The sequence below is a fragment of the Netta rufina genome, assembly GCF_964035555.1.
Source record: "Netta rufina genome assembly, chromosome: 15".
Lineage (NCBI taxonomy): Eukaryota > Metazoa > Chordata > Aves > Anseriformes > Anatidae > Netta > Netta rufina.
Genome location: NC_140138.1, coordinates 3,647,813 through 3,673,136, shown reverse-complemented (window position 1 = coordinate 3,673,136; position 25,324 = coordinate 3,647,813). Strand labels below are relative to the sequence as shown.

General features: G+C 37.5%; 1 protein-coding gene across 16 annotated transcripts in view; it reads right to left on the bottom strand.

Moving 5' to 3' along the window:
- Window positions 1–25,324, bottom strand: part of RBFOX1 (RNA binding fox-1 homolog 1) — a 333,405-nt gene that overhangs the window by 237,908 nt on the left and 70,173 nt on the right. The window contains exon 4 of one of the 16 annotated variants that reach the window (XM_084295938.1): window positions 2,697–2,752. The exons of the other annotated variants lie outside the window; for them this stretch is intronic. The gene's annotated coding sequence lies outside the window, so the exon portion shown is untranslated. The remainder of the gene's footprint in view (window positions 1–2,696; window positions 2,753–25,324) is intronic. 16 annotated transcript variants of the gene reach the window in all.

Here is a 25,324-nt window from a genome sequence, read left to right as displayed (position 1 = left end):
ATAACTGTATAACAAGTTCCTGAATGGGCTCTACTCAATATAGTGCAGTCATATACTGTAAGCCATAGTTTCAGTGTTACGCTGTTATGACATCTCCATTAGAGATGATGATGTACATGCTGGCTTGGATAACCCAAAATTAGTATACATTAGACTAAAAAATGTCCAATTATATGAGCGCATATGGAAGTGGATACTGATACAATACTAACAAAACAATAATTTCTTCAACTTAGTCAATGTGTAACAGGAATCACATTTAATGAAAATATATTCTTGCATTTTTTTCCAGTCAAACATAATTATATCTATTTTACTTATTAGAAAAATAAAAATTAATAACATGATCATACCAAACTTATATGAAGTGTACATTCTTGGTACATAATCCACATACAATGCAGACACCAAGAAACACATATTAAGCAGTTGTCCATTACCTCATTTCCACCACTTAACTGACAAAGAAAGATCAGTATATATTACAGTGTGACTGCTGAAACAAGACAGACCAACTTCATAGTGATATTACAAATTAAAGGTCAAAGCTGATTAAAACAGCCCCTTCTAGAATTGTGGCCTATGCATTTTATAGTTGAAATATACTTAAACTGCATCTATTATCTAGAATTTATTCTGCATTCCTTCCCTTTCTTTTAAGATTATGAAAGGAACTGATTCAACTCTTAATAACTGTTAAAAACAGAACTGCTCAAAGAATCCAATTTTCTGTGAACCAAATAGTACAATTAGATTCAGTGTAATGTAAGATATGCTATAGTATCACTGAAGCTCTTAAATAAATAACGGAAGAGCTAAGATTTTTTTTTTCTTTTCTTCTTTTTAACTTTTACAATATTAGAAGACACAAAAATCCAGAAAAGATACCAAGTGAGAGTAATGGACTTAAGAAAATACACAGTTCTCTGGATAACGCAACCTGTGTATATAAGAGGAAGTCACACAATTACTTTAAAAGCTTTTCTTCAGGCACAGTTCATGTTTTCCACTGCACGGTCATCAATCACATGACTCTGCTCTCTTGTTTACCCACAGTTTTCAAGTCAAGATGAATGAAGATGAACCTGACTCTCATACACAAGCACTAGACCAGGGGGGAAAAATAACCATTAGGTATGTATGTGCCAGTACAGAAAACTCAAAGCAGGAACATTTTAAGCGAGATTTTGTTATTTTATTTGCTAAGATTTTATAGTCAGCATATAGACCTTTAAAACCTAGACCTCTAAGTATTAGAATGCATGCACAGTTTTAGCCCCAGGCATATCTCACAGTGTAGTTCCACCTTTAGATATTACTTTAAACTACTTTTACTTACAAATGCAACATGATACAAACGACTGATTTTCAGATACAGCCATATAATCCTCAGAATGATAACATGATTAAAACAGTTGTTACCAAACTTTTACTGTCTGTGAGTAATAGTGACATATTTAAAATGCAAACCATGTCTGGCTGCTTAACTAGACTTAGCTGACTGGTAATTTGTTCAGATCACAATCACACATTCCTTGTATGCTACTAAATTATTCCACGTTTCATAGCATTAAAATGTTTTTGTTAAAGCAATTTTCTGTATTCATTGAACAAGAGTAAGGAAAGCAAACTTTAATTTATGTTGGATTAAGAAATATTAATGCCTGTACCAGGTAAAGAATTCAGTGGCCAGTACACAGAATTTCTTTCCTCTATGGAATAATTAATAACATTAATTATTTCCATAAATTTCCACATTGGGAAAACAAAACATAACAAAACCACAGCATTTTAGTATGCTGTTTTCAGTTTAACTACCTCTCCCCAAGAGGTAAACTTATTTTTTAATCAATTCTATTCATTCTGATTTAAATTACGCTTGTGTGAATTGACCAAACTCAGAGGCAAATAAAAAATGCAACTGTCCCACTATCTTATTGAGCTATGGAGGTTCTTTGGGACTACCAGTGTCTGACAATAAAACTCTGCAAAGTCCCCATAGCCTACCTCTGAGAGCTATCCTATGTCCTAAGGCAAAACATTGTTCATCTAGCACAAGCAAGGACAAAAATGGATTGAAACATAGAGCCATATTACACATGGGCAAAGAAGCTCACACTTTCAAATCAGGGTGCTGAAGTCTTCTGCCCTTAATATGCATTCTTGGCTGTCAGCCCATGCCCATTTGTCTGGAATGGCATAGTGCCATACTAGGACCCTAACTGAATAATATGACAAGATTAAATGAAAAGCCCACCAACAACTATATACACAACAATGTTCAAAATCACTCTTAAGAGAGTAAGTTTACTATGTTGGCAACATTATTTTCTCATAGAAAACAAGTGCTTTCAAGTTGCAAGACAAAATCCAGCAACAGGGGTGTAGCACATATATAAAAACAAGTTTACAAAGTCATCCAGAAATTTCCTAAAAATGTTCTTGCTAGGAAAGATAGATTCAGTATCTCCTTTTCTTTCAAAACTTGCAATTATCATTTGCAACTTAAGACTACAAAAGAAAAGTTAAACCTCAGGATGATTCAGAACTGAAGTAGTTATTAAATTCCTCTGTTGCCTTATAGTACAGTATTTGCAAGTAAGAAGCAAAACTGAGCATCACTGCTACTTTCGAGTCAATGGCAGTGGTGAGTTTTTACCTAGGTACTGTTAAGAAAAAATGTTTCTATTACTCACTCTGAAGTAGAATTACCGAAAATTGTTTTCATTTCATATAGTCTTGCCAGTTATTCCTGCAGACAAAGGATGATCGTGAATTTAAAAGCAATCAAATGCGTTCTACATTTGTATAAATTTGCAATACCAGAGCAAGACCACAGATGTACATGCGCTGGATATATATTTCTCTTGTGAGATGCTGTCCTTTTTTGCATGGATTTTCCTGGTAAATTACTTAGGCTGATAATGCAAATCTGTGCATGAAAGCAAAAGACTAGAAACTAGTTTCCTACTAGATAACTACACATTCCTAGTGGAGTTATCAAAAAATATAAAGCAGAAGGGTGTTCTGCAGAAGTAAAACTGTTCATATTTTTGAAAAAGTTTTATTTTGGTCAGTGTTTTTGTCAGCATGCTTACAGTTATGCATATCTGCAACAATATAAAGTAAGAATTTAAGAAAAATTCATATTTGGCTGACAAGTCAACATTAAAAAAATAATAATTCTAAAGGAAACCAGTGGTTTTGCAATTTAGCAAGCCTTTTTAGAGATTTAAAAGTGCTGTTCAAACACAGAATGAAAGATCGTACCATCCAAACACCACTGGCATTTAAGATCTTATCTAAATTATAACTCTAGAAAGATAAATTGACTACATTTAAAGTAGCCTTGTTTTAAAGAACTATCAACTCCTATGAAATTATTATGCATACTCATCTAGGAAGTCAAAACAAAAGGACAAATATGAAAATGTTTTTTGTTTTGCAAGACTTTGAAAAAGTCTGAAATTGTAACTTGGTGGTATCTTACCTGATATTATACCCATCCCACACTTGCCACGTCTTTGAAAAATGTGTATTCTCATATCTCTACACAAAAGTTCAGTCTAAACATATTAATATGCAAGTTCACATTGATCTTTGCAAATTCAAAATTTCAGAAATTTCAGAAAAAAAAAAACAATTTTAAATAATCCTAGGTTTACATTATCTAAAATTAAATGTAAAATCTTCCAAAAAAATTAGACACTTATAAATAGTCTCTGATATTGCTCCAAATTAAAGACCGCATATGTATATATAAACACTTTGGTTCATTATAAATCAGTGGAGAAAAATATTTTTCCAAGACTCAAGTTTTTAAAATATCTGATTTTTTGAAAGCCATAAAACAGACAATGAATGGCACGTCTGAGTATCTCCTGCGGATTTTGTTGATATTGTTTTTTTAAGAGAATAGTAAGAAGTGTTACAAGAAAATGGCAACATGCACTGCTTCATGGACAAAGAAGTTTTGAACCTCAAAAGGAGTCCAAAATCACATAGCTTGGGCAGCAGAAACCAAATCTGCAACAAGTCTGACAAAAGCATTACTCATGAGCCCTTTGCATACTCCCAGGTTGATGACTAGTACTCAACCACAGCTGGCAGTACAGTTACAAGAAAGCAGTTACAGGGAAGCAACACTTTTCCACCTGAAGAATCAAAAAATACAGCAGACCATTCAGGGAAAGTAGTAAATAAATAAAGAAAGCTATTACCAAGAATTCTAGAAGGCAAATAGTAATTCAAAGAATTTAAACACACAACTTCTGGACTGTTTTTTCATCCACTTGAAAAGCTGAAAAAGACCGAATATCTGTTTAATGTCTGCTTGTTTTCCTCCTCATTTATCTCCAATAGCTGTTTTTTGTTTTAGTATAAAACTATTTTATATTTCTGAATTACGAACAACAACCACCTAGCATCAGGTACGTCTTTGTTTCCAACTGTAAGACTAAGAGGCTTCTACAAAAGTTCATAATAAAAATAAATTTTAAATGTTGTTTTCACATTAATAACTGAACTTCCTTTTGCTCCAACAACTCACAAATGTCAAATAACTAAATAACACAGGCACAATAATAGCCCCAAACCCAATAAAGAATAAAGTAGCCTTTCTGGCCTGTCAAAGGACCCCATTTCTATTCTGAGCAGGCAAGCTGAAAGTACTGCTCTTCTGTCATTCCTTGACAGTTATAGACTAGTTCTGCACCTTATTAAAGATTAAGGTTTGCCCAGGCACTCTCTTTTGGTCATCTCCTGTCCACAGTCCAGCATTTATTACAGGAGAACTGGAGATTACTACCATATATTATGCTTTGAAAGAATACTGTACCTGAGAATGAGACTACATAACTAAATGTCAAAGCGCAATTCAAAAATTACTCCATGAAAGAACATGGTATTTCACTTGATTTTAGGTTTCTAGACAACAATATCATTTAGTTTGCACAAATCAGTTTAAGCTGATTTATCTCATTTATATTATTTTTGTAGATAATAAAATATAAAATAAAGCTGGCAATAGGTTGCATTTTTATGATTAAAATGTGTTTTTAGTTTGTTAGAAAACCACTTTGATGAACAGAGTTATACAAGAATTAAATAAAACCCTCTTCTGTGTAAATATTTGCTACCTGGTTTTGGTATGATGCAAGCATGCTATAAAAAAAAAAAAAAAAAAAATCAGGCTAAGCCACTACATGAGAGATACTACTTTGTGGGACTTTTACAGAACAGTGTTCCCCAGAGTATTTAGAAAAGGACTGTTATTAACCCTCAACGTTTCTCAGAGACCAGCATGAACAATCATTTTTCAATTTTAAAACTGAAGCATTAGAAAGACTACATTATTCCATGGAACAGCTATTGCTATCAAGTAGGCCACAGTTTTAAAAGCCGCTTTGTAGGATTTAACATTTTTAGGAGCACTGTTAGTTGATTTTAAACTTATATCCTGAAAACATTCTTTGAATATCTTTATACATTTCCAGACTACCCCTTTACTTTCTCTAACTTGCAATTGCAAACAGTCAAGTAGCAAAAATTGTAAGTAAACAAAAACTTCTTCTGCAGAGAGCTAAAAACAGAAAAATAAACTTGTTAACTGGGGTATAGTGGTTTCACTTAAGAGCATTTTATTTGAGAACAAATAGAAAACACGATTTCATTGCACTTCAAATGGAAATTATTAAGTAGTGTTAAATTCTGTATCTCTCAATGAACCTCTACATACATGTAAGCAAAGAAAACCTTACAAGGGGTATCTGAAAGGCTCAGCTTATCTTCCACAGATGTTGTATCAGTAAAAGCATAATACCATAAGCTCATTAAAACACATGACATGAAGGTAGGGAAATCTGCTTGCTTAAAAAGTTTTTGGTTTTGTTTTTTTTTTTCTTAATGTTGATAACTTTGGGGAAAGTCCTATCTCTTCAGTCTTTATAGTAAGGACTACTTTCAATCAGGGTATAAATTAGTAGAATTTCACTGGACTAGTGAGTCCTTCAAAAGCTTACTGATAAGGAATTAGATAGATTAATGTCAGTTTTAACAAAAGGAACACATCAGTCAGCTCCCAGACACCGAAGAGTTTGTTTTTTTTTAAACAAAACAAAACAAAACAAAAAAACATTCACTCTGCTCCAAGTATAGAGAAATTTACTTTGACTGTTGTATACCACGTGTGCAGAGACAGCCTCAGGTTAATGTGATGCTACGTTCACTCAATCAACCTTATGACTGCTTTCTAAAAAGGAATATCCACCAGGGTCTCTTGATTTTTAAAAGTTCTGGGGCTTAGGACAAGCAACCCACGAATACTGCTCTGTTCCTACAATGCCACCCAACAGGAGCATTACAGGATACTAACTTAATTAAGTGTTACACCATGTTTACTTCGGTAGAAAGAGACCCAAATCATTATGGATTAGTTTTATAAGCTACTAATGACACTATGAATATTATCTGTTCATTATTAGAATCTCAGCATTTCAATTTCTACTTGCTGAATTGTTAACTACTCAACATCATTACCAAGCACACTACAATGTTATTATAACCTTTGTCCCATGAACATGGTGCATTCATTTATTGATAGGAAACATACCAACACAGATTCAAGAAACTTCCTTCAAAATGCATGCATAATTATCATCAGGATATTTTACCACTGCACTTTGCCTCATAGAAGCAAATCGATACAACCCTTTCCCAGCTAGCAATTTGATGCAGGTTTCCAGTAAAGCATTTGTCAAAAGAAGTTTCCAAGCCAATTAAAGGCTACCCTGTAAAAATAACCAGGATACGTAGTATCCTGGCGTGGGAGGAAAGAAAGTTAAACAGAAAAAGAAAAGCAAAAAAGGGGAGAAGAATGTTCCACAGTTCTAAAACAATTATTTGCTATTGATGTAGAAATATCATTATTCTCAGTATGAGTCAAAATGCATTAGCATTCCATCTGCCAATGCTGCAACAACCATTTTTCTCCATTTCTGTTTGACCTCAAGCCTTTTATGCATAAATGTCAGGGCTCTTTACAATTAATCATGTCTACCACAGACTAATTGTGGACAACAGTAGTGCAATTAACACAAATTTGCTTCAAATATTCATGAACATTCAAAAAGCATTCATTGACACAAGTGTTAGTTACCTAGCCACAAAAACTGACAATTCTTTCCTCTTCTGTCTTCTGCTTCCTTAGCATTAGGAAGCTCAGCACACTATTGAGGATGATAGCAAGATTGGAAAAATATTTCACCAATTCCTAAAATATGATTGCTTCAAGAATGCCTGCTACACATATGTGCCAACAGAAAACAAGAACAAATATAAAAACTATTTCTCTTTCGATCTTAAAAGTAGGTAATCCAGTGAATATAAAAATACATTTACACATCTGGTAATATACATATATTTTTTTCATAGATCCACCCTAACATAAAAGGCAAATACAAGGCAACACTGTTGTTGTTGTCATTGTTACTTCTAAACCTGATTTAAAGAAAACAAAATGTCTTTGAAAAATATGAAGCAATTAGACCTGTATTGGTTGTCTTGATTCATTCTCAATAGTATGCCTGGTATTTTTTTTTGTACCTCACTACAAATGTACCTCACTACATGGTAAAAGTCTCCCTAACCATAGAAGGCTATTTGTAAGGCCTGACCTAAACACAGCAGATGTAATAGACTTCTTTTTTTTTTTTTTTTTTTTTTTTTTTTAATACATGCTTTACATTAAAGAATTTCTTGGACAGTTGTGCTATTTCTAATCAGGCCCCATGGCAAATACTCACCAACCCTCACAGGAATAAACTATTCTCACTTCAAACAATTGTTGCAGTTTGAATCCAATTGACTCTAGACAAAAGTACTGAGATAATCAGCATATTAAAGCCAACACTATAACCATATGTTAATTATGTAAATGATTCATTTTAATCAGCTAGAACCATGTAAAGAGTTACAAGGAATGCAAATGTAGGGAGTTATTAAAAATCTCATTATTATTCATCTTGGTTCCATGCGTGAATATACCCATCCAAAGGGATGAATTAATAGTTAGATGAAAGATGAAAGAGCTAGAGGGGAAGTCTGTGGGAAACCATCTGTCTTGGTTTGTATCCCTCCCAGGCTTCAACCATACTGCAATAGCTACATGGAGAACAACCCCAGAAGAGACGGTGACTGCAAGACACAGCACCTCAACCAGCAGTCAATGCTTCTACCAAAAATATTTAGAAAAATCTCGACACTTCTCATCCATTCCCACACAGATACCCTAAGTCAGTCCAGGAGACTGAAAAATAAATCTGATTGATAAGTTCATCTGAACTGCTACAGAAATGCAGTTTTACCTTGACCAGAAATACACAGTGAGTATTGATTCACACAAAGGCTCTGATGTATTTTAAAAGACTTTTATCTAAAGAAGGTCCTCTTACAATTTAATCATCTATTAAATGCCAGAAGACATTCAGAAGCTATTGTGTTTGAGACCCATATTAGTATCTAAACTGTTTCTCTCAACTTCCACAGAAATCTTGAATGGATGTGGGAAATACAGAAACTTTTTCAGCAATATTGTAAAAGACCTGTACCTTGTCTAGGTCTTCCAATAAACATGGAGAAATTTCTATGAATTAAGTTTATTTCTGGAAGGATTATTTTTCATTTTACCCATTCTCCTTTCTTCCTAATCAAAGAAAATAGATTATGTACAATAATTATTTATAGGAAGAAAAGTAAGGGTCAAAGGGCAATAACACATCTACTATGAAAGGAACTGAGAAAAAATATCTATCTGAAAAGGTGGGGTTTTAAAGCCACAGAAGGAGGAAAGGTTTGCCACATTTAACACACGTATACATGCATTAAGGTAAATCTACCCTGAAAATCTTCATAAATCTTAAATAGCATCTTACTTAAAATTAAAGGTACAATCTACTTTTTAGACCCTTGGTTAAGTCAGTTACTACTACTTTGAAAACAAAACTCAAACTCCATAAACAAGAAGAACAAGGAATACAATTCAACTGTTTTGTTCATTACAACTTCGAAATAGATATATTCTTCCAATAAATTTTCATTTTAATAGAGTTAGCAAATAATAAAAAAATATTTTTGTCAGCTTTCAGAAGCTTTGTAAAACTTTGTTCTTCATACTCTAATTCTTTCATGTTTTCCTGCCTGATGTTTCCTAATGCAGTTACACTGGAATCATTCTATTTTTGATCTGTAATCCTTTTATACATTTTTTCTTTGCTTACTCTTGCATGCCTTTGTAGTTTCTATAATTGGGTCTTTGCACCATTTTAACAAGGTTTAGTACTGTGCAGTTTGTTAAATTTAAGTAGAAGTGAGAATATTCTATCAGCAGTATAATAAATAAACAAGTAAATTCACACATCTCCAACCTAAACTGAATGTTTGCCATAAGAAAATATAAATCTCAGTTCCCCTCATTCTGCAAAGGCTGGTGAAGCTTTTTATCCATTTTGTAGGCCAGAAAAAAAGGCAATTGCACAGAAAGTACATTAGATCACTAATAGTTTATTAAAAATGGCTACACATGTGCAGTGAAACAAGACTTCATTAATTTGTTCTTGAGGTGCCTGTGTAAATTCAACTTAGGGAAAAGTGCTGGACAGCTTTGCAACTACTGACTGACATTCTTCATCAAAGCTTCACTGAGTATAGAACATGATTTAAGCACATCTGGGTGATAATTGTGGTGGTTTTACCGTGCTGGGCAGCTAAACCCCACAACCGCTCTCTCACTCCCCCTCCTTTAGATGAGGAGGGGGAGAAGTAAAGAAAAGAACAACTCACTGGTTGAGATAAGGATAATTTAATTAAAGGGAAATAATTATAATAATTAAATAAAGACTACCATGAACTAAACAATTTAACTAAGGGGAAATAAAAGGGAAAGGGGAAAAAAGGGAGGAAAACAAACAAACAAAATAAATGAAAGCTATATGGAAGTGCAGAGGAAAGAAATTACTCTCTACTTCCCACAAATGAGCGATGATTGACCACGTCCTTGAAGCAGGGCCTCAACGCACGCAGCCGGTGTTCGAGAGGAGGACCGACGTCTTCTCAACGAGAGCCCACCCCTCCCCTCTTCTTCCTGTTTCCACCTTTTATTGCTGAGTGTGACACCACATGGTATGGAATATCCCTTTGATTGGTTTAGGTCAGCTGCCCTAGTGATGTTTCTCTCCTCACTTTTTTGCCCACCCCCTAGGAGGGTTAGAGAAAGGCTCAATGCTGTGCCACTGCTGCTCAGCAGTAGACACAACACTGGTGTGATAACACTGCGGTTCCAGCTACAAGTACAGAGTACGGCACTGTATGGGCTGCTGCCGGGAAAGTTAACATTCCAGCCAGACCCAGTACAGTAATAAACACTGCAAGTGAAACAAGATGTATGCCTACACAAACTGCAATACAGAGAACTGGTAAGTTTTAAGCATGTATCAAATCTATGTGATTTTTTTTTGAATTGATGAAATTTAAGTACAACCTTCAATTTAAGTTCAACCTTATTTTTCTTTATAAGCATTTCAACATTTTTTTTTCCTCCTGGTTTTTAATATTTACATCTCAGAAATTTTCATACTAAATAATTAATGTTCTAGATACAAGCTCAGAATATTCCATAAGTTCTCTGTGCAACCTTCCCAAAGAAAATCATTGTTGGGGCGTTTTCATTTGATAATGTATGCAACTATCTAAATATCTATCCCTGAAAGGATGAAATCAGCTGTGACAAGTTTCATGCAATGAAAATCCATGATCCTTGTTAGGTTAATGGAGAAAGAGATCTTTCCTCACATGACCCAGTCAAAAATCTCTCATAATTAAACAAGTATGGATGCACATATATGAGAAAGTATAAAACATATTATTAAGCAAAGCGAAAGGAGTCTCCATCTTTACACTTATGATTTTTTACACATTACGAGGATCGTTTCCTATTTACACGGGTACTGATGCATAAAATATAAGAGGAGAGAATGATAAATCACAAGAAATATATAAACTAAAGAAAAGTTATACTGAAAGTAATGATAGCTTTAATTGACTAACATATTTTTTATCCTTACAAAACTTAAGCAGAAGATACTATCCATGCTACAACCCCTTCTGTTCTTCCGTAATATGAATGTAATATAAAAACCTTATAAATACTACTTTAAAAGATGTTCTATTTTGTGTCAGGGAGTGTGTCACAAAGGCACTCTTGCATCTTTAAACATTGATCATAATTTAACCCTTTAAAAGGACTCTGTACTGGTCCATAAGAGGGAAGAAAGTTCTCATTCTTCTCTGAGATTACATCTTAAATTCTACAAGACCCATGCAGTGCTCATATGGAGGCCTTCAAGAAGGGCTGGGAAGTTCAACTGGACTTCTTGCACTCCCTAAGCCCTGGTTTTCTAGCTAGATTTATTTCTGCTATGCACACCTCAACACATTAACATTCTTGCGATGAACAGAGAGGGGGAAAAGAAAGCAAGTCAGGCCAAAAAAAAAACATTATAGCTGAACTGTTTGTTGTTGTGTTTTGGTGGTGGTGGTGGTTGTTTTTTTTTTTGTGTGTGTGTTTGGTTTTTTTTGGTACCATTCTCTAAGAAGTCATACAAATAAAAAACAGGAAACAAATCTCAGTTTGCTAAGGCACATTAATTTCACTTTACTTATCTGTGTTTCCTTATCTTTCCACAATCATTCATCTGCTTCTCCTTGATCACGTAATATTCTCAGACCCTGCCTCAGTGTTTCAGATCCTATCATCAATATTAACAGTAAGAAAACACGGAAAATGTGACCATATTTAATCAGTACTATGATCCCAATTCAGGAAGGCATTTTAGCATGTGCTTTACTGTAATTTCAGTGTCTTCTTGACCAGGAATGGTTATAGAAACATGCCAAAATTCCTTATTTTACTGAAGGCTGTCAAATGAAACATGGATTAACTGCAATTTGTACAATGTGGCTTTATAGAAGTGTAGTTTTAAACATCCTGAAAAGCATGCTTATCATTTTAAAATTTGAAAAGATCAGTTACAAAGGTAGACAAGTCATATTTTCTAAAACAGTGATGATTACAGGAAAAATTAAGTCCAGATTAGAAAATCTATACACGCAACCATCTTACCATTTGATAATTTCATCAATTATCATTACAGAATCACAGAATCGTCTAGGTTGGAAGACACCTCCAAAATCACCTAGTCCAACCTCTGACCTAACACTAACAAGTCCTCCACTAAACCATATCACTAAGCTCTACATCTAAACGTCTTCTAAAGACCTCCAGGGATGGTGACTCCACCACTTCCCTGGGCAGCCCATTCCAATGCCTCACAACCCTCTCAGTAAAGAAGTTCTTCCTAATATGCAACCTAAAACACCCCTGGCGCAACTTTAGCCCATTCCCCCTTGTCCTGTCACCAGGCACGTGGGAGAACAGACCAACCCCCACCTCACTACAGCCTCCTTTAAGGTACCTGTAGAGAGCGATAAGGTCGCCCCTGAGCTTCCTTTTCTCCAGGCTGAACAAGCCCAGCTCCCTCAGTTGCTCCTTGTAGGACTTGTTCTCCAGACCTCTCACCATCTTGGTCGCCCTTCTCTGGACTCTCTCGAGCACCTCAATGTCCTTCTTGTAGTGAGGGGCCCAAAACTGAACACAGTACTCCAGGTGCGGCCTCACCAGAGCCCAGTACAGGAGGACAATCACCTCCCTAGCCCTGCTGGCCACACTGCTTCTTATACAAGCCAGGATGCTGTTAGCCTTCTTGGCCACCTGAGCACACTGCTGGTTCATATTCAGCCAACTATCAACCAATACTCCCAGGTCCTTCTCTGCCTGGCAGCTCTCCAACCATTCCTCTCCCAGCCTGTAGCTCTGCTTGGGGTTATTGCGCCCCAGGTGCAGGACCCGGCACTTGGCCTTGTTGAACTTCATGCAGTTGACCTCAGCCCATTGGTCCAGCCTATCCAGATCCTCCTGCAGAGCCTTCCTACCCTCAAGCAGATCGACACACGCACCTAACTTGGTGTCATCTGCAAACTTACTGAGGGTGCACTTGATCCCCTCATCCAATCATCAATAAAGATATTAAAGAGAACTGGCCCTAGTACTGAGCCCTGGGGGACACCACTAGTGACTGGCCTCAAACTTGATTTAACTCCAATCACTACAGCTCTTTGGGCCCGGCTATCCAGCCAGTTTTTAACCCAATGAGGCATATGCCAGTCCAAGCCATGAGCAGCCAGTTTATTCAGGAGAATGCTGTGGGAAATGGTGTCAAAAGCCTTACTGAAGTCAAGGTAGACTGCATGCACATCCTCTACGTGCATCACTTTGTCATAGAAGGAGATCAGTTTCATCAAGCAGGACCTGTCTTTCATAAACTGACTGGGCCTGATTGCCTGGTGGCCCTGTAAGTGCCGCGTGATGACACTCAAGATAATCTGCTCCATGAGATTCCCTTCCCGGCACCGAAGTCAGACTGACAGGCCTATCGTTTCCCAGGTCCACCATCCGGTCCCTCTTGTAGTTGGGAGTAACATTTGCTAGCTGCCAGTAACCTGGGACCTCCCCTGATAGCCAGGACAGCTGATAAATGATGGGAAGCTGCTTGGCCAGCTCTTCCACCAGTTCTCTCAGTACCCTCAGGTGGATCCCATCCAGCCCCATCAACTTGCGTACACCTAAGTGCTGTAGCAGGTTGCCAACCATTTTCTCATGGATTATGAGGGGCACATTATGCTCCCCATCCCCTTCCACCAGCTTAGGGGACTGGGTATAGAATCATAGAATATCCCAAGTTGGAAGGGACCCATAAGGATCATCTCCTGGCATTACACAGGTCTACCCAAAATTTTAGACCATGACTAAGTGAATTCAAAACGCTTCTTAAACTCCAACAAGCTTATTGCAGTGACTACTTCCCTGGGGAGCCTGTTCCAGTGTGCAACCACCCTCTTAGTGAAGAACCTCTTCTTGATGTCTAGCCTAAACCTCCCCTGCCTCAGCTTGACACCATTCCCGTAGGTCCTATCACTGGTGACTAAAGAGAATAGATCGGTGCCTTCCCCTCCACTTCCTCCCGTGAGGACGCTGTGACTGCAATGATGTCTCCTCTCAGCCTTCTCTTTTCCAGGCTGAACAGGCCAAGTAACCTCAGCCGCTCCTCATATGTCTTCCCCTCTAGTCCCTTCACCATCTTCGTAGCCCTCAAGAGAGAACAGTACCCAGAGAACAACTGGTCTTGATGCTAAAGACTGAGGCAAAAAAGGCATTAAGCACCTCAGCCTTTTCCTCAACTCTCGTCACTAAGTTTCCCCCCTGCATCCAGTAAAGAATGGAGAATCTCTTTAGTCCTACTTTTTGTGTTTCAGTATTTATACTGTATATATAGTATTTATATAAAAAAAATTTTTGTTATCTTTAACAGCAGTAACCAGATTGAGCTCCAGATGAGCTATGGCCTTTCTAATTTTGTCCCTGCACAGCCTCGCAACATCCTTAGAGTCCTCCTGAGTGGCCTGCCCTCTTTTCCAAAGGTCATAAACCCTCTTTTTCTTCCTGAGCTCTAGCCACAGCTCTCTGTTCAGCCAGGCTGGTCTTCTTCCGTAGTGGCTTGTCTTTGGGCACACAGGGATGGTCTTTCCTTGAGCCTTTAAGATTTCCTTCTTGAAGAGTACCCAACACCCTCCCACCAAAACAAAACAAAACAAAACAAACAAACAAACCTGTGATGGCACCAGCCTCTGAGACGTGTTTATCAGGTTGGCTTTCTGGGTCCTCACCATACTCCTTCCTGCCACTGAAGGGATAAAGAAAAACACCACCTGTCCTCCCACTCCATCTACTAATTGTCCCAGACCTCTAAAGTCCCATTTGATAGCCTTCAGGCTTCTCTCATCAATTTTATTGCTGCCAGCGTGGACTACCAATAGGGGATAGTAATCAGAGGGGGTGAACCAGGTTGGGAAGATTTCTGGCAATGTCCCTCTCCTGGCCCCCAAGGAGGCAGCAGACTTCCCTACAGGTAGGGTCAGGCTGACATACAGGGCCCACTATTCCCCTGAGAAGGGAGTCGCTGACAACGATTATCCTTCTTTCTTTCTCGGCGGAGGAAGTCTTGAGGCATGAAGTTGACTTCCTCGCTCTAGGCAACCTCCTGGGTGAATTTTTGACCACATCCTCACCCACCAGTCTCTCAGGCTTCAAGGCCTCAAACCTGTGGTGTAAGGGCACCTGGAAAGGCGAGGCTGGTAGGGAGGGGAGTTGTTGGTGACACTGACCTGTTTCCATTCCTCCTCATCTCCTAGGTCCCCTCCCTCTGCCTGACAGCGATAGGGCAGGGGGCTCACCACTATTTGGTGCGTCTCACCCTGGTGCCTTTCCTTCAGGCCTGGCAGGGAGTTGCTCCACCAATCTATCCTCCTGCTCACATTCCCTGATAGCCGTTAACCTCTCCACCTGCTCGCACCTCACACACATGGTGTCTCTGTCACCCTCAGAGGGCAGCAACAAGCTCAGGCACTCCCTGAATCCAGAGACCTGAACTGCAGCATTTTTGCGCAAGCAGTCAGTCTAAGTCGCCACAGACTTTCCAAAAAGAGCTTTCTGTCTAGCGCAGACCATAGCTGGTTTAGGTACAGGTAGACAGCCAGTAGATGAGCTATTCTCCTAAATGGGGAGGGACACTCTACCCTGTCCGAGCGCCCCCTGCCCACGCAAACTGCCCCGCCATGCTCTGATTGAGGTTGTTTGCCCTCTCTGTACATTGCTGCCTAGGGGCTGCCTTGGAACCAGAGGAGGGAGTGGACGCTGCTCCTGGTTCCACCCACGTCTCGCCAGCAGCTCTCGTAATGGCTGCTGGGGCCTGGCCTCCCCCTCGGCTGCCTCAGGTCGCTTCCATGCAGGAAAAACCCCCTCACAGGCCAAGCTCCCCCTGCTCTGCTGCAGAACACATCTGCCCCAGAGCCGGTCACCTCAGCAATTACCAATATCAGATTATCATTGCCATTATACACTGCATTGAGTCTCCACTTTTTCTTAGGTGAAGTCCATGCTTGTCTTCTACCTAGTCTGTGGCTTTTCTGCTGCGGTTGCCATTATGATTTCAACTGGAACAGGGTACTAAAAAAGAAGTGTGTTCATGTCATACTGATACATAAAAAAACAAACAGACGAACAAAAAAAAAAAACCACTATTCAATGCTGTAGTTAATGTCCTATATTAATTTAAACACCATACAGTGAAGTGAGCTTTCTTCACACGTTTTCCGTGTTCAATCAGGGCACTATGATACTACTGAAAGTAAACAGACAGAAAGATGTAGTGCTCCTGTTCTTTGGACATTCAGATGAGCCATGCACAGAAACTAGTACTGCTACACATACAGCTGCATCTCAAAATTCATCCTCTGTTGAGTTACTGGTGAAGGAGATAACACAAAAATTTTTCCTCTTACTTCACAAAATTTGACAGTCAAAAACTGCAGATGATTTCAGCGTGCTGATTATTTAAATAGAATACTTTACAAATGGCACGTTTTGAAAACACATAGGCAGCATGATTGCTGTGTCTTTGAGCACTGTGTCAGTAATAACCTCAATAAATGGGATGTTTAAAAAAATGTGGTTATAGAACACTTAAACCTACTGCATCTTGTTTACTGTTGCTCTAGGAAGCTTTTTTTTTTTTAAAAAAAAAAGTTGCTTTATTTTTTTGTTTGTTTCTGTTTTTTTTTTTTTTTTTAAAGGTGTTAAATCTCAGAGGGATTGTCCTAAAATGAAATTTTTAACAAAAAAATAAACTCATCCTACACAGTGCTCTGTGTCTCATGACTCTCACCTTTTCTCCACTGCATCTACCAGAAACGTTCTACTATTATCCCCTACTTGCACTTCAGAAATCTGAAGGAAGTCATGCTCCATACATGACGTTATATCTTCCTTGAAAAGAGAAATTAGATACCCAAATACTTCTGGGGATCTAAAAACCTTATCCATAATGTCTTGCAATTGTAGTAGGCTAAAGAAAACCCTAGAAGGAAAGACTGAAGGAATGAGGATTGCACTACCACAAGAAGAAAATGCATCTGTCATCAAAAAGATGAAGGGCCACTATGAAAAAGATATAAATAATCCATTTTCTATGCCCACTCCATATAAAACAATAGCCGGAGTTTAAATTATAAAATGAAAGATTTCAAGCCAGGCGCTAAGGAAAGAAAAAACTCTAGTGCAAGTGCAATAACCTGGAGAGGTTAGAGCCTTGGTCATTCAAGATCTTAAGAACAGCCTCAAAAAAAATCTGTCAGGAATGAAACAAGCAAAGTTGATCTTGCCTTCTGGCAGAGAAGTAGATTATGTGATCCCACAAAGTGCCTTCCTTCCCTATTTTTCCTCATATCTGTGATACACATCTCTTCTAGTAGGTGGTACACTTCAAGAGCTTTCTTATTTTATTATTTGTGGATATTTTGTACTTTCGATCCAGTGGCTAGAAGCTGAAATAAATAGAAATAGAGCCTCACAATATTCTAACTGCAAGGGTGATTAAACATTCAAACAGTTCAGTAGGGTATCAGTGAAACTGATGGATTTCAAATTACTTGGATATTTAAAACAAGATTAAATATCTTCCAAGAGGTCTGTTTTAAGTCAGTCTCAGAGAAATTATGTAGCATGTCAAGAGGACAAACTGAATTATCATAATGATTCTTCCTGGGTTGAATATCTTTGAATCTGTAAACCTGAAGTCCCTCTTCTTAATAAGAAACCTTACTTATATAAAGCTATACATCCAGTTTTTGATTCTGATTTTTTTTTTTTTAAGAAAAAAATAGGTTTTGTTACTTTTGAGAAATGTTTCTTTTGTCAAACAGCATGGAATCAATTTTTAACAACGTCCTGTCTTGAGACCAAGAAAGAACCATTACACATTCCATTTGACTTTTCTATTTCTGCAGCAGTACATATAATCAGTCTCCTGTCCTGTTAGAGACCAGAAGTTAGCTATTAAGAATTTTGTCTGTTTCTGCTTGTTTGATTTCCAAAAAGTTGTGGAAGGTAAATGACTAACTACTTCATCTCATTCTTGAATCACAAATGCTATTTAACAAAGAATAAATAAATAATAAATGTTTCACCTCAATTTGGAACTTTTATACTTGTGAATTCACTAAAAGCCTCCAGTGAATCATTGCTTAAAGAGAACTACCCAAATACAGAGAAAAAAGTACAAAATTGAGCATATTAACAGTGCAGTAGTATCTATATATAATACCTCCAAAGAGAGACAAATTCATTAGTTTTAACCATTAGGTTAGGGAGCCAATACTAAAATGAATTGCAGTTTAGACAGTACATTTGAAAATTACCTCATGAGCTAACAGGCATCATACTCAAGAAGCACTTTCACAAGTACTTTAAGTGCTTGCTAGTATGGTGTTCCCTAAAAATATATCTTGGATCTGTCTCTGAAAATCTCTGTCTGCCAACTTAAACTATTTTTATGCCGTGTAACTCATATCTTTTTTTTTTTTTTTTCTCTTTGCAAATGAACTCAAGTGTCTCAGAATAACATTTTAATTAATAAAATGAAAAATATAGTTTATGTTGTTCTAGTGACAGAGAAGTCTCCCAAGTTACAGAAAAAATAAAAACATTATTAAAGCAACTAGATGAGAGAAAGAACAGGCAAACAGAACACAGAAAACGAGAAACATTGTACAAAAACTGTACATTACAACAAGTCTTATAGAATGGTATCAAGAAAATGAGGCACTGGGCAGTTTATTTTCTGTGATCAGGAAAAAAGCTCTCAGAAATAAACAAGAATAAATATGGGCTTAAATAATTATGTAGTCTGGCTCTAGCCTGAAAGTATTTTCAAGTATTTCAGGTACTTGATCTTAATTTCTGAAACTTGGTGGAGGAACATGTTTGCAATTAATTTGACCACCATAAATTGAAAATGTGTAAGTCAATGTCATCCGCCTGTCTACAAGTACAACACTATTATTTTGAAATAATCTCTCTCATGCAATGTAATATTCAGTAACAAATCACTGGATTAACTTTTCCTTTCTTGATTTATAATATTGGAGCCAAGAGAATAGAAATACATTTCTCAGCATTTCATTACCATTCTGCTAAAGGAAGGCTTTTATTTAAAAATTTCATACAGTTCTGTAAGAATCAAACAGTAACAAAGCAAAAAAAAAAAAACACCTTCCACTAGGGATATACTGACCTCACGATGACCAAAAAGCAGTATATAAAAAGTAAATTTCAGACACTTGAGAGGCAATTCTTGTGGATGAGTACCAGAAATTATCACATACGAGCACTATTTAACACAGAATCACTTTTAGCCTCATACCTGCCTAGAAGATGCTCCTTCTAGGAGCCATAGGCTGCCTAGAAAGATGCTCCTCAGCAGTCCACTAGTTCAAGAGATACCCACTGAACACTTAAGACATTTTCTCTCATAGACTTAGCTTTCAGGAAGCCAGTGGATTCTCACTCTCTTGCTTTTATGAAATCCAGAAGACGTATATTACAAGCTGTATCTGCAGGTCAACTTTCTCCCTACCTCTGCTATTAGTAAAGACGGTGATATACTAAATCCTACTTATATCCATCTAAAGAGGAATTTAACAAACATATTATATGGAGAAATAATTCTAGAGGAAATTATGAAATCAGCTTCACCTCAGTCCACAGGAAGATGACAGAGTAGCTAATCCTGGAAACCATTTCCAGGCACATGAAGGACAAGAAGGTCATCAGGAGTAGTCAGCATGGATTCACCATGAAGAAGTAAGTTGACCAACCTAAGAAGCCTCTCTGCAATGAAGTAAGTAGCCTGGGGGATGAGAGGAGAGCAGTGGACACCACCTACCTAGTGTCAAAAGCCTTTCTGAAGTCTGTCTCCCATAAAATCCTCATAGACAAGCTGCTGAGGGGCTGGATAAGCAGACAGAAAGGTTGTCTGAAACTACCTGAATGGCAGAGCCCAGAGGGTGGTGGTCAGTGACACTAAGTCTAGCTGGAGGCCAGTAACTAGCGGTGTGCCCCAGGGGTCAGTCCTCTTCAGCATCTTCATTAATGATCTTGATGATGGGGCAGAGTTTACCCTCAGCAAGTTTGCAGATACCAAATACTGGGAGGAATACAGACAGCCATGCTGCCATCCAGAGGGACCTGGACAGGCTGGAGAAACAGCAGGAACCTCCTGAAGTTCACCAAGGGGAAGTGCAAAGTCCTGCATCTCAGGAGGAACAATCCCAGGCACCAGCACCTGCTGGAGACAACTGAGATGAAAAGCAACTTGGCAGAAAAGGACCTAGGGATCCCAGTGAACTCCAGCTTGAACTTGAGCCATCAATATGTTCTTTCAGTAAAGAAGGCTAATAGTGTCTGGGGCTGCATCAGGCAAAGTATTGCCAGCAGGTTGAGGGAGGTGATCCTTCCCCTCCATTCAGCACTTGTGAGGCAACACCTGGAGTCCTGTGTCCATTTCTAGGCTCTCCAGTACAGAAGAGGTATGAATGTATTTGACAGAGGCCAAAGAAGGGCCAAGAAGATGCTTAAGGGACTGGATCATCTCTTACATGAGGAAAAGCTAAGACAGCTGGGACTGTTTAGCCTAGAGAAGTTTTAGGGGGATTTCAGTGTGTACAGATACCTGGAGAGGCTACAGAGAAGACAGAGCCACCAGGCTCTTAGTGGTGCTCAGTGCCCGGACCAGAGGCAATGGGTACAAACCAGAACAAGTGATTCCATTGGAACATCAGGAAATGTTTTTTTTTTAAAAAAAATAAATTAATTAAATAAAACAAACAAACAAACAAAAAAACTGTGAGGGCTAAGCACTGTCTCAGGTTGTCCAGACAGTCTTCCTCCTTGGAGACATTCAGAAGCCATCCAGACATGGTCCTGGAACAACCTGCTCTGGATGGCCCTGACTGAGCAGTGGGGTTGGACCAGATGACCTCTCGAAGTCCCTTCAACCACTCTAACTCTATATTGGCAGATTTATGTCACTACAGAAGTAAGAGTAGAGTAGCAGGCAGATCTTAGTACTTTCATGCATACTTCAGTTAAAAGACTGACTGGCCAGGCAACTTATAGATTCTTTTTACAGACCCGGTACAGAGCTTTGTACATTATTAAAAGACAGGCATTACACAACAAAAAAAGTAATGCCTGTCTTGCATTTTTTTCTCTTGTGGTGGGTGTTTTTCCCCATCAAAAAAAAATAATATATATTTATACACATACACACACACACACACACACACACACACATATATATATATATATAAGAGAAGACATATGAAATACCCACTGACATTTTTAGGTCAACACGCTTTCATGGTGTCTAAGATATTTTGACACAACAGAAATAGTAAAATACTGCACATTTTTGAGATACCAGAAAGGCATGCTTTTTGGGAACAGCCAACCGTAATATTTTGTGGTATGTATTGTAACTGAACACATAAGAGTATTTGGTTCTCAGCATCTTTTTCAAGAGTTGATGCTATCATATCATTGAAAATGATAAATCCCAGTCTCTGCATAAATAGATGTCATATATAATTCAAAAACTCTGTAGATCTACAGAAGGAAGGGAAGTCTTCATAACCAGTATGCCTCTGAAATCAAAAAGTAACATTTTGGGCATAATATGAAGAAAAAAAAAAAAAAGAAAAAATTTAAAAAAAAAAAGAAAAAGAAAAAGAAAAAGAAAAAGAAAAAGTATAATACTGTAGTCATCATGAAGAGTTGCCATCATAAAGCTGATTACAGTGACAATTACACTGAATGTGGAACATTACAAGGCATAACATCACAAGCTTTTCAAGTCAGTTGGCAACATAATACCAAATGCCACTCACAAATCAGATTTCAAGTGTAAGCATCCCTGAAATGCATATGAAATTTTCCCATGGACTGAAAATTTATCTTAAAGATATAGTTTATGGCACAGTGCATATGAGCATAGACTCAGCTGTCAGTCAGGTCTCCTTATGTTTTTCACACAGCGACTCTCAAAATTCTACTGCAGATGAAAGATCATATAAACTGCCTTCCTTCCAAATCTGTAGTTCCCTGTTGGGAACATATTCAGCAGATTTGGCATATAGTACAGGATGTATATACTGGGCTTAATTGTGCCTAACAATCATTTTGGCCAGTAGAAGGCATTTTAAGATGGGAAATGTGTATGAACATCTGTCATGTTTCCCTATGCCTGATTTTAACTGTTCCTTCATGGAGGAAGGCATAAACAAATCAAAGCAATCATTTCTGCATTAAAAAGAACACATACTCACTTCAGTCATTCCAGCACTGTATGTCAGTTAAAATGATACTCTGAGAATCTTGCAATGGATTTATTTTGATTCCTGTATCAGCACTATTTGAAAGGCTAGAGTGTGTTTTAACAACATGTGTCTACAAAATATTTCACCACAGGAGTCAGGGAAGACTGTTTGCTAGTACACACTGACCAATGATACAATGAAATTGTATATCTGAAATGTTGCCAAGATCAAATTTCTTCTAAAAAAAATAATTGATTGAAGTCATGTTTTCCAGAAGAACTACAAGTTAACATAGCAAATGTAAGCTTAATTAAGAAATAGGCTCTTCTGTATTTTTCAAGGTATTAAAAATTGATGTTACTCTGTTTACACAGACAAGATCTAATACACCACAGAAAAAAGAAAACAAATATTCAAAAACTAGCACTAAATCCACTCACCTAAAAGTAAAGCAAAAACCTTTACACATAGGATACATATACAATGCTGTTAAGAGAATAGGGAACTACCCTGGACCCCGCCTTAAGCAGTCAGTTCAGCATCTAGCTGAGCTTTATCACCTTAATCAAGCTTATGGAGAAAAGTTGTGTCTCGGGAGTGAGGAAAGACTTCTCAGGCTTACTAATACACTAAGAGTCATCATTGCAGGTGGGGGGGAAGCACTGAGGTAACGATCATTTCACCAGATTTTGAACCATTCAATCTAAAGCATAGGTCAGACTACCATAGGTTAGATCAAATCACTGCTTTATGAATCTTTTTAACTTTATACTAATTTAATAAGTGTTACTTTCACTTATGGATATTTTCCCATAAAGTCTGAATAACTTTTCCTTGGAATGCACAACTTGTTTTATTTAGTTCAGAGGCCTCAAACAAAATGTTACAAAGCCAAAATACGGACCATTATGATTCTTGTGTACATAAGCAAGAGGCTTCTACTTTCTTCTCAGCAACAAAAAAATTTGTATATGAAAAAAAAAAAAAATACATTCTTTATTAATATAATAAAATCACAATTAAAGGGGATTTAGTCATCCTCCAAGAAATCTAGCTCATGCATCTCTGGCCAATGGAGGAAGAGAATGACCACATTCTAGAATTTGCTATAAACAATCATAATCAAGATCTCATAAAACACAAGGGGAATATCTGACACAGGAAAATCCACCTGGAATCAATTCCTGTTATCTATTCACAGTATTCATAACCTGTCACTGCATTAAAAAAAATAATTGTACTTTGTTTGAAACCAGGTCCAAGAAAATGGATCCACACCTCAGTTAAAAAAAGACAAGAAAACAGACCAAAATAAAACAAAAACTGTATTTTAATTAGGTTTCTAACTTTAGCTCAAGTCACATAAAAAAAATTACCAGAAGGGGAATAGGTAAAGTATCCAAGCCAACTCTGTAAAAATAATTGCTCTATATTTAGATATACAAGAAAATTTTGATACTTGACCATCACTTTTTTTTTTAAACTGATGATTATGCATGAGTCAGGAAAAAACAAACAAACAAACAAACAAACAAACAAAAAACGCAGCTGAAATTCCAGATCTTAGGAAATAGTCTGATGAGCTTGCTGGCTTCTAGTTAGGGGATTCTAAACTTGCAATAAGTAATTTTTTAAACTCATGTTTAAAAAACAACATGCAATTTAGGGGTCTATAAGAAAAATAAAATGCAATATTTTGCCAAAAATATACTTTCTAAAAACACTTCTCTAAAATTTGCTTCCACATGCAGGTTGTAAGAATCCAAAACTTAAAAATATTGCCTTATTTGGGGGATGAATAACTAAGTAGAAACTGTCCTAGTATCTATCTATAAAAAACTATTCTATTCATACAAGCTCAAATATCCTTTTATTTATTCCACTTAAACACTGCAGAAGGTGTAGCCATGAAGTCCCAGATTTCCCCAGTTCCTTGTCATATCAAAATGTCCCATTGAAGTATATTACCCAAACACAAATTAGTAACCATAATTATATATCTTAACTCAAATTCATTGAAACTGACATTAAATACAAAGGTAGGTCAGGAAAAACATCACAGAATCATCTAGGTTTGAAGACACCTCCAAGATCACTGAGTCCAACCTCTGACCTAACACTAACAAGTCCTCCACTAAACCATATCACCAAGCTCTACATCTAAACGTCTTCTAAAGACCTCCAGGGATGGTGACTCCACCACTTCTCTAGGCATCGGAGTGGGCTGCCCAACAACCCTTTCGGTAAAGAAGTTCTTCCTAACATCCAACCTAAACCTCCCCTGGCACAACTTTAACCCATTCTCCCTCATCCTGTCACCAGGCACGTGGGAGAACAGACCAACCCCCACCTCTCTACAGCCTCCTTTAAGGTACCTGTAAAGTGCGATAAGGTCGCCCCTGAGTCTCCTTTTCTCCAGGCTGAACAAACCTCAGCTGCTCCTCGTAAGACTTGTTCTCCAGACCCTTCACCACCTTTGTTGCTCTTCTCTGGACTTGCTTGAGCACCTTAACGTCCTTCTTGTAGTGAGGGGCCCAAAACAATCTGTTGGGTGCCAAATGAAATCTTTTGCTCTTTTTCTGAGCTCAGAAAGAAGCCCTGCCTATGAGATGCCACTGACAGAAGTGACAGAATAGGAGTTAATGTGTCGTTGCCTGACTCATTCAAGTTATGTTCATTTCTGTAATAAAGGCTAATGTTACAAAATTAGACAGATGGGAGGAGAAAACTATCACTTGTTTCTTAGTTGAACTAAAATTATCTAGATAAGCTACCTTCCCCTCTAAAAAAAAAAAAAAGCCTTTTTGGTCAATAGGAAAGGCATTCTGCATCTTTTTTGTGCCTTCTTTTTTTTTTCCCTTCTGCAGGAATTTTATGATATCTGCATTTACTGGGAAGAAACAAAGGCAGGTTAAAAGAAAAAATATCTTGCAACACCAATGAC